The sequence below is a fragment of the Periplaneta americana genome, chromosome 3 (assembly GCF_040183065.1).
Source record: "Periplaneta americana isolate PAMFEO1 chromosome 3, P.americana_PAMFEO1_priV1, whole genome shotgun sequence".
Lineage (NCBI taxonomy): Eukaryota > Metazoa > Arthropoda > Insecta > Blattodea > Blattidae > Periplaneta > Periplaneta americana.
Genome location: NC_091119.1, coordinates 1,481,592 through 1,502,386, shown reverse-complemented (window position 1 = coordinate 1,502,386; position 20,795 = coordinate 1,481,592). Strand labels below are relative to the sequence as shown.

The 20,795-nt window shown below is 38.2% G+C and overlaps 1 protein-coding gene and 1 non-coding gene across 2 annotated transcripts in view; one reads left to right on the top strand and one right to left on the bottom strand.

The window, feature by feature from the left end:
- LOC138695751 (allatostatin-A receptor-like) overlaps positions 1–20,795 on the bottom strand; it is an 865,724-nt gene that overhangs the window by 620,136 nt on the left and 224,793 nt on the right. The gene's annotated exons all lie outside the window — the stretch shown is intronic.
- Positions 6,360–6,434, top strand: TRNAS-GCU (transfer RNA serine (anticodon GCU)). Its single transcript has one exon. It is a non-coding gene; the product is annotated as a tRNA-Ser (tRNA).

Sequence of the window (20,795 nt, the reverse complement as noted above, 5' to 3'; positions counted from 1 at the left end):
TTACTGTGCAAGATGACCCTTATGTCAATAATTCTATATCACGTTAAATAGTCATTGTCTACACTAAAGTATTATCATCATCCCTCATTTCTCATCTTAATGGCGAACCGACGTGACATGAGACAGCGAGTTATAGCTCTAGTTGAGGCTGGATATGGGGCTAGATCTGCTGGCCGTTTGGTCGGTGTTCCTGGAAGTACAGCCGAGAGGTGGGTTCATCGTTACCAAAATTCAGGGGAGGTCGAAAATCGCCCTATTCCTGGGCGTCCCCGGATTTCTTCATTGGAAGAGGATGCTCTCTTATTCGAGGAAGTTCGACAGGACCCCTTTCGGACTGCTAACGAAATAAGAGCAGCATCTAACTTTCCCGGTTCTTCACAGACTGTGATCACCAGGTTGAGGAACCGCGTTATTAGGAACCGGAGGGCTGCGCAAATGGAAATATTGGGGGAAGCACAAGCTGTCGACCGTCTTGCCTTCGTTACTAATCGAGTGGATTTCGATTGGAGAAATGTAATTTTCTCCGACGAAACAACCATCTCGAGTGATTACGAAAGTCCTGTCCGTGTCTATCGTGAGGATGGTCTCCGACATGATCAGCGCTATGTGCAGCGACGTGAAAGATCGGGGCGCTTTAGCATATTGTCACAGTCTAGTATATACAGTCGCGAAGCTCAATACGCAGTAAATATGCAAACATTAGATTGTTGCGCACCACTGGGATCGCTAATATCGCCTCATTACAGGCAATGCAAAATAGTACCGTCACAGTCTATTGTTTCTAGCACCCTCCGTGACTGTATTGTGATATCGTATTTGGGTGGATGTCTTACGATGGACCTGGCGTTATAGAACGCATCGATGGCCGATTTAATACGGGAACTTACGAGCACTTTCTGGAAAATACTCGTATATTCCTTCCGCCCCTAGAACGTTTTCCCGAAGGAACATTGCTATTCCAACAGGATAACCATCCCGTGCACTATGCCGCAAGCATTCAAAGATGGTTTCAAAGTAGACCCGAGATCGAAATCATTAATTGGCCTCCGAAGTCATCTGATTTGAATGTCATCAAAAATTTATAGGCGGAATTGAAAAAGAGAAGGATAGCCACCTACCTATGCCCACCGACGCCCTCGAAATCGAGACGAATTGTGGAATCAAGTTGTTGAAACCTGGAAAGATCTCGCCGGGGACTAGAATTTATTCCACAATCTCGTGACATCCATGCCGGACCGACTTAGAGCTGTAATAGAAGCTGATGGCATGTGGACAATATTTTAAGGTGGCAGGTCTCTTTTTGTTTCTTGTGATTTTTGTTTGAGGAAAAATACTCTTAACTTTCAAGTAAGATTTATTTTTTTGACGAGGTTCAGCCCACTTGTAAGACCCAGAAATTGGGCATAAATTATTCATATTTTTCGACAAATTACATAGTCTAGGAACTCTGAAGAAATTAATTACACCTCAATAAAAAAAAGTTTCACCTGGGACCGAACACGAGACGTTTCGGTTAAGCAGTGGAACCGACACGCTACTATATGAGCTACCGAGACAAGACAGTGACAACAGCAGTCTAGAATGTAGATCCCATAGCAGGCATTTGCCATTCGGTACAGAAAAGCAATGATAGCTTGTGACCCTAGCTATGTTGTGAAATCGTGGCCTTAAATGGCTGTCTTCTTCGTGATTCTTATTTTGGTCCTTGTCCTTGTTGTGGACCTCGTCACAATTCTTGCTGTATTTCTCATGTTATGTATCATTACGTCGATATCGAGTGAACCGCGCTGTAGAACTTTAACTTCCGACGACCAAGAGTCGTCTCATTCCTTTTAAGGGTAACTGTACATAGTTTTCCACGTAAATTCTCTTTGCTAAAATGTTAAATTCCAAGAACTGCAGGAAGACAAACACAGCGTTCTTACTTCAAGACAGAGAGTCATGAAGAGTATTTTAGGCTTTTAATTTTCCTTCTCTTCTTAGCCTATTTCATTAGTCAGCTCAAGGACAAGTTTTAAATCATAAGGGAATCCTAAAGTCCATACAAACTTTTCTGCCTAAAAACATAGTGCGAGCATCAGATGAAGATTTAGAAACTGCTGTTCAGGCTATAGTAAATCAGTGGCCCATTGATGTTGATGCATCGCCAGAGTATTTCTTCAATGAATTGAGGATTTGGAGAAGAAATTTCCTTGATCAGAAAAATCTTCACCTAATACCTACTGTTTTTATATCATCTTTGAACAGGTTCAATGAAATTATTTTTCCCTGCACTCGCAAGGCGCTGAAACTTTTCTGCATGTTGCCTGTAACTACAGCAACACCAGAACGGTCGTTCTCAACATTGCGGTATTTGAAGACTTACTTGAGGAGCACGATGGGAGCAGACAGATTAAATGGACTGGCCTTCATATATATACATAAAATGTAGAAGTAAAAGCTCATGAAGTACTGGATGAAATATCTAAGAAGCCTCGTCGCCTTCTTCTGTAAATATCATCCTGTCATTGTTTTTGTATTGCAGTCATTGTAAATGTTAAAATTAAAAAATTGTGGTTTATTTAACAACGCTCGCAATTGCCGAGGTTATATCAGCGTCGCGGGTGTGCCGGAATTTTTCCCCTCAGGACTTCTTTTACATGCCAGTAAATCGACTGATATGAGGCCTGTCACATTTAAACACACTTAAATGCCATTGAGCTGGGTTGGGGTAGAACCCGCAACTTCGAGCACAGAAGGCTATACCGACTACGCTACTCAGGCCAACTTGTAAATGTTTGTGACTCGGAAACAAATTGTGAGTATATAAACTTATTTCTCATTACTCCATTTTTACTATCTCCTCAAATCCCTCCCCGACAAAAATCCTGCGTCCGCCCCTGGTGCTGTGGTTCCTGTAATACAACTTTGGAAGGATGACTACGAGGATCTCGGAAATGTATGCCTTTCGCTGTTCCCAGAGTTTGGAGGGAACGAACCAACCACCATGACAATTGCTACTTTTGCATGGTCGATATGTCATCTTTGAAAAAGTTAAAACAACGAGGGAGATTGCAGTATCCGGATATCTCATCTTTATTGCTCCTATCTCGCATGGTAAAGGTTTACCAGTTTTTGAACCACCAGCCGTTGACTCAAACGAATTTGTATCGCCATATACTCGTCCCCGGAAGTGACTCAGACTTTAGTGACAGTGATCGTTCCAGCCAGAATCATCATTTTCGAAATCAGAAGGAACTAGATGATCTTGTACGTGATCTTGAATTACCAAAATCGAAAGCAGAGCTCCTAGCATCCGGTCTACAAGTATGGAATTTGCTTGACGGAAGCAGGATCACAAAATACAGGAAGCGGTATCAAACTTTCGCACAATATTGCGGGATACAGCCATGATTGGAGAACTATGTGTGGGGTTTGGTCAGGGACAATAATCAGCAACACAAAAGGAAAGCACGACCACACATCTGCATTTGTGACATACTTAATTCAAGACTGTTATTGTACAAATGTGTATTGTCCATCGTAAATATTATATTATATAGTCATTATTATTTCTGGTAGGCCTAATAAATATGCATATTACTTAAACATATACAGTTAATTTCCCAAAGAACTATTGATGCTACATTGAAAATACTGGTATTTCTGAACTCAGCGTGTGTGATTTATTGATATGAAATCAGAAAATCAGAAGAAACAAAAAGTTGTTACCCAGTATTATCATTTAATTCATAGTAATTAATCTTCTTATTTATTTTATCCGTTTGTAACGTGACTAACGAATAAGATATTATCCTTTTATCGCTTCTTCATTCGACAAATATAGTAAATTGGACGTTCAAAAACATCGCGCCTGTATTTCATTATCAGCGCAAAAGATTGAGTAAAAGTCGATATTTGCGGTTCGTGGTATAATTTATAGATGACTGTACAGCTCCCTTATGTCTGATATCTATCACTGTTACAGTCTGAAAACGGCCTTCAAACCGTGAAAAATTGACTTAATTTAGACGCAAAGGAAGTAAGTAACAAAATATGAGGAAAATAATTTTACTTTTTACAATGAAATTACGAATAAACATGGTAATGTACAGGATAAGCTCTTATTAAAGTCGTATTATTTGTATTGTATTGTATTTATTAACATTCCATGGTATTCATACATTGCTTACAGCTAGAATATGGAACAAGTCAAAAAACTTAATACTATTATAAAGTCTTAATTTATAGTCACAGTCTAGATGAAATATATACAGAAGAGATTTACAATATAGTCTACTAGTACCACACAAAGTTTTAATATCAATTTCATGAAGTGTTATTGAATGTCATGAATTCACCTACAGAATAGAAGGCGTGAGAAATTAGGTACTTCTTTAATTTGGCCCTAAATAATCTTATGTTTTGAGTTTAATTTTTATATCGATAGGGAGGCTATTAAAAATTTTTACTGCCATATAACACACTCCTTTTTGATAGCACGATTACTTGCCGATGGAGTACGAAAGTCATTTTTTGACGTGTATTTATGCTATGAACTGTTGAATTATAGTTGTCACGCTGTTATTCCCGGCGTGACTCCTCCTCTTTGCTTACGTCTTAGGAAGTGAAGGCTCTATAAAGTCAAGTTAGGTAGTATCGTTCGCCATTTTTGTTCTTTCGTTGCAGAGCTACCAGACTTAATGGGACACTCTCCCAAGACCCGAGTAAGAGCAGCGATGTTAACCTGTGAGCAGCACTGAAGTGTACTCTGGCTGGCCTCAGCCGTCACGAGCACATCTCATATAACATGGAAACTGTATTTTGCGGGATGAAATGAAGTAAAATACGGCGAAAATTTAGCTGAAACGAAGAGTCTTGGTTAAATTTAATGTATAATTTATAGAGAAATCATATCTTTTCAGCTTTGTTCAACATACTCAGTGGAAGTAACGGCTTATTTTTTGGATAGAGCACAACAAAGTCTGATATACTAAACGACATTTCATACACGTTGAGAGGATGCGAAGGCATTTCTTTCCCCTTCTACTTGCCCTGAGTCCGGCAGTAACAGAACGGTAGCTGTTACTTCTTATACCTCCACCCCCCAAGTTTTACACACAAGAAAATAAAATATTAAATAAAATACAGTGTCACAGATATTTACCAGTTACATGTTTGAGTATATTTTAATGCCTTTCTTACAATATTTTCAATTAATAATTAAATTAAGAAATGTTAGTTTGTATTATGAAGTCAGGGGGAAGTGACAGTGTAGATTGTCCCATTGTGCATGCTATAGAGTAGAAACTATCGGTGAAAAAAACATGTATCTTTTGCTTTGAGTAGTTTTTTAATGTCCCAGTTGATATAAACAACAATAAAATGCAATATAAACGCTTAGTATAGACTATCAAAATATAGATTACCGGTAACAATTTCAATAGTAAGAATTTTCACTATATTCAAAGTCAATTGGTCGAACGTTAGTGAGATGGACAATAGCATCCTCCCCTTCACGGATGGTAAAGCGTGTGAGTAGAGGGGAAAAAGCCTATCAACCAAGCTGAAATGGGGATTAGTCCCAAATGAATACTTTTCTCAGAAAGTAATAGTTGTCTCCTAAACGTTAACACTGTTTTACTCGACGAGTGCTATCCGTACGATTCTGATTCTCACTGTTACCATAGCTACTAGAAATTGATAAGAAGTGATTTAGCTTCCTATAGTTTTAAAATAAAATTTATTGTTTTCTTATAACTTGAATTAAAAGATTACCACGAATCATTATTTCCTGCCATTTAGGAGTCCACACCTGTGGAGTAACGGTCAGCGCGTCTGGCCGCAAAACCAGGTGACCCGCGTTCGAACCCCGGTCGGGGCAAGTTACCTGGTTGAGGTTTTTTCGGGGTTTTCCCCTCAACCCAATACGAGCAAATGCTGGGTAACTTTCGGTGTTGGACTCCGATTCATTTCACCGGCATTATCACCTTATCTCATTCAGACGCTAAATAACCTAGATGTTATACAAATATGGCTTTCAGGTAGTAGCTCCCTGTGAAGCAGGTTTGAGTAATTTTAAGGAAAAATTGTTGCTAGTCAGTCGGAAGAGCGTTCGCGCGCTAAATGAAGGGTCCCGGGATCGATACCCGGCCCCGGAACAATTTTCCCTTGGAATTATTCAAACCTGCTTTACAGGGAGCTACTACCTGAAAGCCAGATTTGTATAATACATTCGTTACTGGAGGTACGTTAACAGAAAGCCACAATTTAAGTCACACAAGTATTTGTGTGCACTCATAGTTGAGTTCTGGCGTCTTGTCAGCTGATTTGAGTCGTGTGGATACAAAGGAAAAAAATTGTGACGGGGTCGTGTATAGTCCCTGGGGTAGCTCAGTCGGAAGAGCGTTCGCGCGCTAAGCGAAGGGTCCCGGGTTCGATACCCGGCCCCGGAACAATTTTTCCTTGAAATTATTCAACCTAAGATGTTGATAAAGCGTCATAAAATAACATACTAAAATAAAATAAAAGTCATTTAGGACGCCTGGCAGCCCCCTGCTGCAGTGACTAAGGGACGGAATGCTGCTATTCAGACCTGATTTCATGCGATGCGCTGATGCCAAAGTGCGCATGATTTGAGCCTAATTATCTAATTAATCATAGAATTAATTACAAAACTCGTAAGGTTTTCTTTTATTTTACTGTATTCTATTGATCTGCATAGTTACATCACTGCCAACCTCAGGCCTGCAGAACTGTAGCTCTTGAAAGCGACTGCTTTCCTCCCCCCTTTCACCCCACCCACCTTTTCTACCTGTGCGGTCGCGGCTTCTAAACCCCATTTCAGTTTGATTGATAGGATTTTGCCCTCTACTCATACTCTCTACCATCAGTGAAGGGGAAGATGCTGCTGTCCATTTCACAGACATTCGACTAATTGACTTTCAACACAGTGACAAATTTCATTATTTAAAATTTGCACCAGTAATCTTTATTTCGGAAGTCTACACTAAGCGTTTGTATTTAATTTTCATTGCTGTTAAAATCAACTGGCACATTAAAAAGCTACTGACAGCAGAAGATAAATGTTTTCTTCACCGCTAGTTGCTACTCTGCGTCATACAAAATGGGTCAATCTGCTCCCCTCTAAATGCATACTAGAAGCTAACATTCCTTAATTTAATTAATTATTCGTTGAAAATATTGTATGAACGGCACTAAAATATGCCCAAACATGTAATTCTCAAACATTTGTATGGCTGTATTTTATTATTTACTTAGTACTTTATTTAATATTTTATTTTCTCGTGTGTACAACTTGGGGGGTGCAGGTATAAGAGGTAACAGCTACCGGTCTGTCACTGACGGACTAGGTGCAAGTAGAATGGGAAAGAAATGCCTTCGCATCCTCTCAACTTGTATGAAATGTCGATTAGTTACACTCGGCTGCATCAACATTCATTCTCGGGGCGGAAGTCGATCATCCCCAATAGAAGTGGAATGAGGCTGACGTCATAGTTCCCCTACTTTGCGAGTTCTGGCCAACCTGTATGTTATTCTGATCAGTGTTGGAGCTCAAACTTCAGCATAATATTTTGGAATACCTTATTTAATGAAACTTCATCAACTTGATGTTCATTTAGTAATTGTTGACTTGATAAGAGCGAGGATTAGCATGCGGTTGAGTGATGTTTGCTTTATAGTTGGAGAAAATATCGAAAAAACTAAACTAAGGATTGGAACCCACGCTCGAATGCAGTCTAGGATTCCAGTTTAATTCACTCTCCCTGCCTGAGTTACACCGGTGCGGTGCTGGTATAGTAAACTCACGCTTTACTGCTGCTTTACCGAAAGGGTAAACTACATTATGTAGTCCGACAGTCGTAGCCACGATGGAGAAGGTTAAGCTCGTTATCAATGTTTAGTTTGGGGTGAGAACTCAACCAAGGCGGACAATTCCAGCGCCAATGCAATAACTTTGCGCGGTCTCTTGCAAAGCGTTTGTTACAGATTTGTTACTGTTTCTATGTACATTTAGTTATCGTAACGTCCAAAGGGCCTGAAAAATTTGTTGTGTTACAAACAAATGTGTCTGTAACCATGAGATGTTATAATTTTCATTAATAAAGTGAGGGGAAAACTCTGTGATTTAATGCATGAACAGTCAGTCACAATTTCTCATCAAATAGAGATAAGATTTGTAAAGGGGCTTGAAAATACTCTGTAGGTACTTTTACATGTAAGAACAACGAACGTCGATAAAATTTCGAAGAACTCCGTAAGTGCTCTAGGCTGTTTCGATTACAGAATTATAAATGAACGTTAATAGTGCAGAGTGTCAGCTTTCAGAAAATTCACTACAGACTAGGTTAGGCCAAAATTACAATTCTTACTTGTTCTGACAATTTAGCTATATTTTTCAGTTAATTTGCAATACATTCTAGATGCAAGTTTTCGGAAAGAATTCATCGCACTTTTGCGCAGTGCGTGCAGTTACGTGTTGTAGAAACTCACTAAATTTAGTCAATCAAGTACAATAATCTGTTATTTTCGTGTGCGTTCTGCCACTTAACCCAAAACACACTTTCTGAATTACTTTCCATGTCCATAATTTGGAATACAACTTCGCTGTTCCTTCCCTGGCTTCGTACAGAAAGTTCATAAATCTAATCGATCGAAGAGCTTCAGCGGCTGGCACTTCAGATTTTTCTTCTTCTTCTTCTCCTCCAAGATCTATACGCTCATTCCGAGTCTTATATCTTATTTCTCCTACATTATGGTAGCCTGTCTCTCGTTATAATAACGTCATCGTCTGTTGCTGAATTAGCTTACTTTATAGCAGAGTTTCTCAAACTTTTTTGAAGTGAGGACCACTTTTTTAAGTCAGAACAGTTCCGCGGACCACCTTACTCTTGTTCCCTTCGAAAGAAAATTTATCATTTATGTAGAATATTTTAATACCAGTATACTTACATTTTAATGTACAAATAATTAATTAAAGTTAATTTAATTCAATTAATTTTATATTAATGTTAACTAATTAAGTTAATGTTCATAGAAGAAAATTTCTTATATCGTTATTTGCAAAAATAGAAATAAAAAAAAATAATACAGAAACATGCCCGATTTTCAACAAGTAAAGATGCAATTTTGCATGTTCTATTATTGGTGTAACGACGTACAGTACGTGACCATTTGAATGTGCAGACTATTAAGAAAGTCATAAATACATGAAAAGGTTCGGTACTTTGGTCCTGTTATGAATTCGGGTGGTCCCTAGCTGGGTAACAGGCACGGCGCCTGATGTGCAGGGAAAAGATGGCGAGAAACACCACGTTCATAGTGCTTTAAATCCCTCTTTTGTTTCTGAGAGTAGAGTGGGAAGGCAATAGACGGGTAGGGTAAGTAAATTTCATAAAATGTCAGTACTGGGAGAAAAAGTGAAAGCGATTGCCATGTGTCATTTACAAACTCTGAGATTTTCAGCTATAGTGTGATACGAAATTCGATTGAATTTTATTTTTTCTTCTGTCTTTTTTGAAGGACCACAAGGGCAGACATCGAGGACCACAGGTGGTCCGCGGATCATAGTTTGAGAAACGCTGCTTTGTAGTCATAGTGACCCTGGTCATCAAAATATTATTTTCTCAGTCATTCAGATAAAGGCAGATTATGATCTTCATTACATCATCAGTATTATCATTCTCAGTGGCGTTTAGTCTTTGGATTGATCAAATTTCCAAGTGGCGATGACATTTCTGAACACTTTCGGCAGCTACCACGTGTGCAGGAATGTACCATGTGTTTCATGAATCCTTTTCCATATCTTGCCATCTAGTGGTCATATCCGTGTAGTGTGCTGATTATGAATTCAGGCTTTGCGAAAGGAGTATCTGTATCTCTGTTCGCAGTACAAATGGGAACCATCCGCCATTTTTATTTTAAATAACTGCATTTCTACTGACTTAAAATAGAGAGAATTTTATAAATCACGATGAGATCGCCGATCGTGAGATTTGAACTCGGAGACTCCAGAATGCTAATCAAGCGTTTCGCTCGATTAAATTTATTTTAACTGTTTTCACTGCACTTCGTAAGAGGACGCATGGGCTATTCCATATGAAATCGATCAGTAAAAAACCTCACATTTTTTATACTCTAATTTTTTCCCTATTTATAGAAGGCGCTGAAGAGAGTGCATTTTCAAAAATATACTATCGAAAGTCAAACGGTTTTCGTATTGTTGAGCGACAAATTTAGCGTATTTTATAAAAACAAGCCTCTTTCAGCGCTCAGAACTCTGGAACCATTTACTGCAGAACATTGAACGAGAGCTCATTTTGAAGCTGGCATTTGGTAGGTTATGTTAAGAAGTAATCCTTATTTTTATTATATACAGAGAGACAGATAATCTGATTTTACTTACTTTAGGCTTTTTGCCCATTTGTAAAAATGTAAAAAAATATTGAGAAAAAACCTTGCATTATTAAGAGGGATTCGGCATTGTTTGCTTAGTGGTACGGCAGTAAGTTTCGAGGGTATTAAATAGATTATTTTCACACGCCTAGACTTGAATGGCGCAGTACCGCACGCACTGGCCGAGACCTGAAGATAAGCGAGCGTTGGGCGTCATTTTACTCCTGTGTTTATGAAAACTTGTGATAAAGCTAGCCCAGCTATGTGCTAGTAGACGAAACAATACCTGTTTGTCTCCTGGCCTTGCTTGTTTCGGCTAGCTCCCACCTCACAGTCAGCTGGTTAGTTCACGCGCGTACTATTTATTTTCTTTATTTGATATTTTCAATACTTTCTTATCAACGGTGCACCAGTAAAAATATCTGTTTATTTGTACTTTCAATGCGGAATCTAACCATATATTTTAAAAATATTTTTTCGTGGCCAAAGGCGTCTTAATGAAGAAAAATCTAAATTTCTCCATTTCCATAAAAAGTAAGAAAATCTGTTTACATGTCAATATAAACTTTAATTTCTCAGCATCAAAATAAACCATGATTTTGATCATTGGGTGAAAGGGTTTCGGAGCTACAACAGTTTAAAGTTGCTAGTTTTATGAAAATACGATAAATTTAAATATTTTTAATTTAAACACTATGAAGTTCTGATGCCTCAAACTTTGCACAAAGCATTGTATCACAGTTCTCTACGTACAAAAAAAGTTTCATTGTATTTAGAAATTGTAAGGTCAATTTTCTCTATATTTCGGTCGATTTGAGATGGAATAGCTCGCATACAAGATGGGGGTGGTCGGCAGTAACTTAACTCCTTGCTGGGGCCGTCATTGTGCAGTAGTTGAGAGAGAAATAAGTTATTATTTTAAGTAGGCCTATGCTTCAATGTCGTGATATAGGAGTTGGCGATTGAAAACACGTTCGAATTCCACTTAGGTCGGTTACCACGTTTCGTTTCCTCCACCTCCAGCTGTATGGTAAAGGTCAGGTAACCCCATGAGTAATCCTTAAGTTGCTCTCTCAAGATATCGGTTCGCTATCACTAAATCATCGACGTTAGATAACCGCCCTTGTTTTCAGAGTTCTCACTGTATATAACCCATTTAAAATTTGTGTATAGCTATTAGCGATAACGTGTAATACTGTACGTTTCCTGAAGCTATCGGATCATTCAGCAATTATGTGTAATATATAAATTAAGCGGAAATTCATCGAGGAATTAGTGCTGACAGCAACATAATCGGTATTGAGTTGGAGTATAGAAATGGAACACAATACCGAGGTTTTGCGTGAGATTTAGTTGACAAATTGTTGAGCTCCATTCCACAGAATTGACAAACGTTGAGTTTAACAGTATCAAAATATTCATACGAGCTTTAAATTTTAGCCTAAAGACTTACTGAAACTTTTGTGACTTTGTGCTCTATAAAACATGCTGAAATGGGTAGAAGCAACAATGATATTATCTTCCTACATGACATCGGTTTCCTGGCCTCTAATAATTCAAGAGCCCAACCGGCTTCACAACGTTCCCCTGCATTAAACAATTTGCCGTACAAAGTGTTCATATCACGCAAACACCCTTCCTATTATAGCCGACACTTACACATCCCTTTGTGCTGTGCTGGTAGCTTAATATACTTTCCTCTATTACAGACTTTTGTTCGACGAATTTTTGTATTTTTTATACACAAAGGTGATATAGAGGCTTTCAGAAACGTTCGGAAATATGTTTACATACAAGAGAGAAACTGTATTTGCACAGTGTTCGAATACAAAATACAAGCATGCGGTGACAAAAACTCATACTTCGGAATTACACCACAGACCAACACAACAGAGTCCTGCATAAACGGTTACGAAAGGTGGAGGAGACATATTGCTACAGAACGCCTGGCACTATAGACAATATGCGACGCTCTTCCGTCTCGCGGAGTGGTCCAGTGTTCGGTTTAACGAATGTCCGAGTCTCACTCGGGTGGACGACTCTGGATCATGAAAGACAGATAATATTGAGCCATCCAGGAGTTCCAAGAATCGTTGCAAGGACGCGATTATCATCGTGTACCTTTCAATTGATATTTCCTCCTCTCTTACCATTCATTGAAGCACGCATCATGAAGCTACAATCATTAGACTTGAGAGTGCTTTTATTTTTGTTAATAACTTTTTATCAACAGTAATCTCACTAGACGTTTTGATTTATCTAGAGAAAATCAAAACTCGAGTGGGATTTAATTGACTATTACATGATTAGAAGAAAGTATATAAAGATTAGAAGTAACGAAGTATTCCAATACAATAAAATATTAATTGACTTACGAAAATACAACTGTCTTCAAATATATTATTGTACCATCTCAACATTACAAATATTACGCTAGATGCATGCTAGATGACAGTAGTGAGCAATGCCTTCTCGTCGAGAAGTTCTCGATCTATTATATACGATGGCAATGTTACTAGTCAAGAAGGCTTTGTTGATTCAGTTTCATTTTTATTAAAATGCAACATTCCACTTCAATTATCCGAATCCCAGTAATCAACGTCATTTGACAGATGATTTTCAATAAATCTTAATATTAAACAATCTCTGATACGTGACTATCCATAATATCATATAGCAGAAGCTATAACATAACCTAACTAATATACACAAGTGTTAGAAAAGTTTTAATTAACGACGATGACATAAAAAATAAACATGGATAATTTTAAAAGGAATAATTATTGAAAGTACAATTTTCAAATTTGAATGTGGTTGGTGGTTCAATTGATGTTATATTGGACGTGTGCGTAATAGAAGTGAAATCGTTGATTTAGGCCTACATGGTGTATTCAACTTATTCAGGATTTCCGAATGGTGCTCTTCATTTATTTGTAAATCGGATTTCAGGAGATGCATAGGTATGATCAGTGATTTTTATTAATTCTTGTTCTTGAATGCCAATGCGAGTCATATTTGCAACTGCTGTGCATCGACTGGAGTGGTTTGTAATTTTATATACATTTTTTTTGACGTCCAGACCAGCGCAGTTTCAAATGTTGGCAAACAAAGAAACAAATGCTAGGGACGCGATAAAATTGTGCGATAAGCAGCCATGATTGGTTGAAATACGTCCTTTCGTACCGTTTTATTGATCAAAAGTAGTATGACGTAGTAAGAGTGTAATAGTCTTCCTAAAACGATTTATTAGAGAAATAATATAATACATCCACTTAGAATAATTAAAAGACATAGTCTTTATTAACAACTGCTCTTTAGAAGTAGCCTATGTATTTTGAGTTTAAAGTATGAACGTTATAGTAATAAGTGTGTACGTATTTGTTCTTCGATTTTGTAAGTAATTGTAATTTATTTTATTCTTGAATTGTTTACATGTCTGATTTCATCTATGGATTACACTTATTTCCTTTGTTGTTACCGGTGTCCATTAGTTGAGTTATATATTAGTTATGAAGATAAATGTACGAAGTGTCCAATCAATTATAATCCTATTTCAAGATGACTTACTTAGTTGCTCACTTACTTATGGCTTTTAAGGAACCCTCAGGTTCATTACCGCCCTCAAATAAGCCCGCCATCGGTCCCTATCCTGTGCAAGATTAATCCATTCTCTCTATCATAATATCCCACTTCCCTCAAATCCATTTTAATATTATCCTCCTATCTACGTCTCGGCCTCCTAAAAGGTTTTTTCCCTCCTGCCTCCCAACTAATACTCTATTTGCATTTCTGGATTCGTCCATACGTGCTACATGCCCTGCCCATCTCAAACGTCTGGATTTAATGTACCTAATTATGTCAGGTGAAGAATACAATGCGTGCAGTTCTGCGTTGTAGTTGTAGTTGAGAATGCTTCCGTTTGAGTAAAATAGAAGTAAGGGTTATGTTATATAATGGTCGTGTTTTCCTCTTTTTCGGAACTCTCTGATGTTTTGTAGCGATTGAGACGAAAAATAAATTCAGTATATTTTCTATGGAATTAAGGGGCTCTGTACGGTGCATCTCATTGTATCAAAGTAGCGAATTAAAGATAAAAGTGTGTGCTGTATAGTTCTTTATTTTTACGTAACAAACTTGTCTTACGTAATACTCGGAACAGAGTGAATATAGAAATGAATAAAATTAGTCGTTCGTTTATAAATGACGAGTGAGTTATTTCGAGTTGAAAATAATAACACACCTTACAATGCCTTTGAAGACGCTTAGAATAAGCCCCTTGTGTAGCATGCACTTCAAGCATATAAATTTCACTTATTGTAGCTTTCGATTCGTTCTGGCAATTATTTCCTGCACATCCGTGGGTGGGAATCAAGAGGCCTTGGCGTATTTTCCTAACCTTTACGTATAGTTATAGACAGGGCGGCACGGATATAAGCCTATCTGTGAAATGTATACCTATATTTTGCCCGAACCCTTTTCTTTCTAAATAAGTTCTGTGAAAGAGAGAGAGAGGGGGTGAGTGGGATGGAGGGGGAGAGAGAGGTACAATATCAGCGAGTTGAATTTGTCGTTACAGTAATCGATTCCGATATTTCCATGTAAATGCACAAACCAGTGGTTCTGACTGTACTGTCTACCTTCATGTCAGTGTAAAGTGGTCGACTTACAATGCAACAGTAGAAGCCCGATGACACGATAGCTAACCTGTTGTATGTTGCATTCCCCACTCCTGTATTTTGTTGTGGATAAGTATTTCAGTTGACAAGGCAGTGAGCGTATATAAGCAATACTTACTTACAAATGGCTTTTAAGGAACCCGACGGTTCAGTGCCGCCCTCACATAAGCCCGCCATCGGTCCCTATCCTGTGCAAGATTAATCCATTCTCTATCATCATATCCCATCTCCCTCAAATCCATTTTAATATTATCTTCCCATCTACGTCTCGGCCTCCCTAGAGGTCTTTTTCCCTCCGGCCTCCCAACTAACACTCTACATGCATTTCTGGATTCGCCCATACGTGCTACATGCCCTGCCTATCTCAAACGTCTGGATTTAATGTTCCTAATTATGTCAGGTGAAGAATACAATGCGTGCAGCTCTGCATTGTGTAACTTTCTCCATTCTCCTGTAACTTCCTGTAACTAGCCCCAAATATTTTTCTAAGCACCTTATTCTCAAACACACTTAGCCTCTGTTCTTCTCTCAAAGTGAGAGTACAAGTTTCACAACCGTACACAACAACCGGTAATATAACTGTTTTATAAATTCTAACTTCAGATTTTTTGACAGCACACTAGATGATAAAAGCTTCTCAACCGAATAACAGGCATTTCCCATATTTATTCTGTGTTTAATTTCATCCCGAGTGCCATTTATATTTGTTACTGTTGCTCCAAGATATTTGAATTTTTCACCTCTTCGAAGAATAAATCTCCAATTTTTATATTTACATTTCGTACAATATTCTGGTCACGAGACATAATCATATAAGTTACTTTGTCTTTTCGGGATTTACTTCCAAACCGATCGCTTTACTTGCTTCAAGTAAAATTCCCGTGTTTTTCCTAATCGTTTGTAGATTTTCTCCTAACATATTCACGTCATCCGCATAGACAAGATGCTGATGTAAGCCGTTCAATTACAAACCCTCTCTGTTATCCTGAGTATATAAGCAATGTCAACATTAAAACAAGACTACTTGCCTTATAACGCAGAGATAGAGTAACATTGCATTAACTAACAAAGACGAGGACGAAACAATTAAAACTGAACAAAGTCCACATTCATGCCATACAATATGCTGTTTCCTGGTACTTGACTATCGATCTGCAGTTGTTTCTCCGATTAGCCAATTTGTTTCAGCCGTTGCCCATATTGTCGCATTCTTCTCGGAGCGTGATGCATGGCCACAATAAATAAGCCACGCGTGTGCAGTCAACCTGTTGCACTGTCCGCAGTTAAATATAGCTTAAAATGCAATCCTTCAAGGGAGAAATGACAGGTAGAAATCCCCTTTATTATTTCATTTGGTTTCATTTATCTTTTAGTAGACGTTTAATTTGTGTGGTGCGGTTTTAAACACTTTTATTGCGCGTGCTTCATATTTTCGAGAATTATGTAGCTATAAATTCAGCCGCCGCGCTGGATGTGTACTCTGGTCGAGGGTGACGATGTCGATATTCGGAGATTCAAACCTTTTCGTGAGCGACGGAATGTTCAGAGGCTACTAGTAACAAACAGTATTTTACTAGAACTTTCTTTTGATGTGTCCGTCCTGTGAAAAGAGATCGCACTGCTGCAATCGTTAACGAAAACATTACAACGCTCTTCACCCTTACATGGCGTTACCGAATATTTTGTCATGCTTTGAACTTACGCAAGTAGTATTAACACAGTCTAGTATGTACAGTCACGAAGCTTGAGTTGTGAGAGTGCTAGGAACAATAGACTGTGCGGGTACTATTTCGCATTGTCTGTAATGAGGCGATAATAGCGATCCTAGTGGTTATACCTGGTAAGGTTTATCTTGTCTCAGTAGCAATAAAACCAAGTCCCTTCAAATGAGGGTGGAGATTATAGGAGGGTTGTAAATTTTCAGGATTCCTTTCAAAACCTTGTTATTGTACAGGCTGCCGGAACTGAGTTTCTTGAAAGACAAGCTCAGTGACGGAACTACACAGTTTGTAATTTTATTTTGCGCTACAGAATGTATCAACTAGTCCCTTCCGCCACTGGATGGACGGAAGGTATCGCTCCACTCCCCCATCGCCATAACAATACAAACGAAGTAAGACATATCTCCTTTCTCTCTCTTTTCACAGTGAGACAAGATACATCACACAGACTCTAGCAACTATCTGTGGCTGCATATTTACTTCGTATTGAGCTTCGTGACTGTATATATAGACTGTGGTATTAGTTTAAAAATGGAACACAATTTAACAGTCATTTTTCATCAGTAACTGACTAACACATTGTTGATGGCAGTGAGTAACTCGTTGGTTTTCCAAATGCACGTGACAGGTCTTGATAGTAGCTAATAATGTTGTGAGTGCTGCAATGCTTGACCTCTCTCTTGAGGGCCTAGGCTTCATTCCCAACAACATGCGAGCGCTCCTAGCTGAACGAACGAGCAGTAAGCACACTTTACATTATATGAAGCATTGTCGTGTAGGCCTATTATTTTAACAAAGAATAAGGTTACGGCACGTCTTTATTATAAATAATAATTCGTAAACTAAGAAAACATGAAAAGTAAAGGACTTTTTCTTCCCTTCAGTCCTGAGTACTTCGAACATTGCTTACTCACGTCAATAGCTATATCACAAGTCCCCAACACAGTGAAATACACGTAAGGGTATATTCATGTGCTGCACAATAAATACAGGGTGCGTCAGAAAGAACGGATGGATTTCACATGGCAAGAAAATTGTAAAGATTCATCAAATCGAAAATGTATTGTTATCAACATATTCACCAATACATGCAGTTTATTTATGGAAAACAACATTATCCATATGATGTCCTTGACTTTCAATACAGGCATGGAGGCGTTTTCTGATGTTCGCCACCACTTTCACAGTCATAGCTGGTGCAATTGCCACGATTTCTTCACGAATCGCTGTCTTCAGTTCGTCCAGTGTACGTGATCGATGTTTACAAACTCACGCCTTCAAATGGTCCCAAAGAAAGAAGTCGCAGGGCGCGAGATCTTACCGTAGCCTCGGACAATCTCAGTGCAATAGAATTTCGTCCAGGTGATTTCTTCTTTAATGTTGAACCTGTGATACGAAATGAAGCCACCCACCGCAAAATTGTATTCCGAGTTGGAATCCTAGCGTGACGTCCGATGTCGAAATGAGTCCTGAGTGGCGATCACAGACTCTTCATTTTTCAAAAATGTCTCTGCGATGAAAGCACGTTGTACACCAGACCAACACCATATTCTCAACTGAAACTGCATTCTCTGGCTGACCCAACAGTCGTGGTCCCCCTCACTCTATCTCTCTCCTCGATGCGTATCGATAGTTTGAAATCCATCCGTTCTTTCTGACGCACCCTTTATAAGGTAGCAATAATTCAAATATATACATTTGGGCAGAAATACTCAATTCCATTTTAATTTTTTATCTCAAAACACTTTTCAGCTTCCGAATGAGCGCATCCCCTAGCAGTTTTTGTTTTGCTTTCTCTTATTCTAGTGTACTTGTTACTTTCTTTCTATTGAATAACTTTTGAAGCATGTGGTTCAGTGACATGAAACTTGGTATGTGAGGATAACCATATGCTAAGAACTCAATAATGGTATTACCGAGTTTTTTCTGCTTCCGGTTTAACGGGAAGTAACTCCAACTCTCTTATTTTAAATGGAACACCCATTATATTTTTATTTTTGAATAAAGCTCATTAAGAGCTTTTCAAAAAGTACCCACACTTGATACTTCTGTACAAATTCAGTGTTGCTAAATAAAATGGAAGTGGTGCAAGATATTCCTAAAGCCTGGTTAAATCATCCCTTAAATGGTTTCTATGATTGAGTGACACATTGTAAAGCAGCTGAGGGCTACCAACTTGAACACATAATTTAGAAGGTGAGCTAGCTTTGTTTTGTTTTTGTTAATGAAGGAGTATTTTATTATTTTAATATTCGATACACTTTTCTGTTTTCTTGACATAGCAACACTGAATTTGTACAGAAGTATTGAGTGTGGGTACTTTTTGAAAAGCTCTTAATGAGCACTATTTAAAAATAGAAAAATATATTGGGTGTTCTATTGAAAATAAGAGAGTTGGACTTACTTCCGGTTAAACCGGAAGATTAAAAACTCGATAATACCATTATTGAGTTCTTAGTATATGGTTATCCTCACACACCAAGTTTCATATTACTGAACCGTATGCTTCAAAAGTTATTTAGGTGGTGCGTTTATTATTTTAATATTCGATACACTTTTCTGTTTTCTTGACTTAGCAACACTGAATTTGTACAGAAGTATCAAGTGTGGGTACTTTTTGAAAAGCTCTTAATGAGTACTATTCAAAAATAAAATAATATATTGGATGTTCCATTTAAAATAAGACAGTTGGAGTTACTTCCGGTTAAACCGGAAGTAGAAAAAACTCGGTAATACCATTATTTACTTCTTAGTATATGGTTACCCTCACATACCAAGTTTCATGTCACTGAACCGTATGCTTCAAAAGTTATTTAGGTGGTGCGGGACTTTTAACTAACCCTGTATAATATACATTTGTCTTCTATCTTTCTCTCATATTTTCTTATTTCTTCGCTTCTTTCTCACCAGTCTTATATTGTTGTCCTTTTAGTATTCTGTCCTCATTCATTTTACATTTTTGTTTGCCCCCTCTTGTTTTTCTTCTGCCTTTCCTACGACTTATTTATGTTCCTTCTATTTATTTCCTTATTTTATCTTTATTTTTCTCTATCTACACTTCATTCGTTTGGTTATTTATTTATTTACATATATACATATATATTTACTTATTCTACATGAAAGATACTAGACACACTTAACTAAAGAATTTCCATTTGTTGGGAAGCTGTGGCACCGTCTGTTGTTTTCGGTCGCCAAGTGTCGTCATTCTCGACAGTCTCGCACATTTCTGCTATTATGATGAACGAGGCTGCAGGTGGAGGGCCGGGACTTGAAGCCTGTCGTATCCAGTAGATTCTGAGCACTTTACTCTGGGAGAGAAATGAATCGAGCGGCTGTAAATGGAGATGTCTTGTAGCGCAGTGAGTGCCACCATCTACACTGGTGCAATAAAAAGTGGTGCAAGAATACAATTTCACTTTTCACTACGAAGAGAAGTATATAAATTATTTATTTCTTATGTAACACAAAAATAAATATTTTATCGTTGTCCATAAACAGAAATATAATTTGTTACTGCTTACTTACTTACTTACTTACAAATGGCTTTTAAGGAACCCGGAGGTTCATTGCCGCCCTCACATAAGCCCGCCATTGGTCCCTATCCTGTGCAAGATTAATCCAGTCTCTATCATCATACCCCACCTCCCCCAAATCCATTTTAATATTATCCTGCCATCTACGTCTCGACCTCCCTAAAGGTCTTTTTCCCTCCGGTCTTCCAACTAACACTCTATATGCATTTCTGGATTCGTCCGTACATGCTACATGCCCCGCCCATCTCTAACGTCTGGGTTTAATGTTCCTAATTATGTCAGGTGAAGAACACAATGCGTGCAGTTCTGTGTTGTGTAACTTTCTCCATTCTCCTGTAACTTCATCCCGCTTAGCCCCAAATATTTTCCTAAGCACCTTATTCTCAAACACCCTGAACCTATGTTCCTCTCTCAGAGTGAGAGTCCAAGTTTCACAACCATATAGAACAACCGGTAATATAACTGTT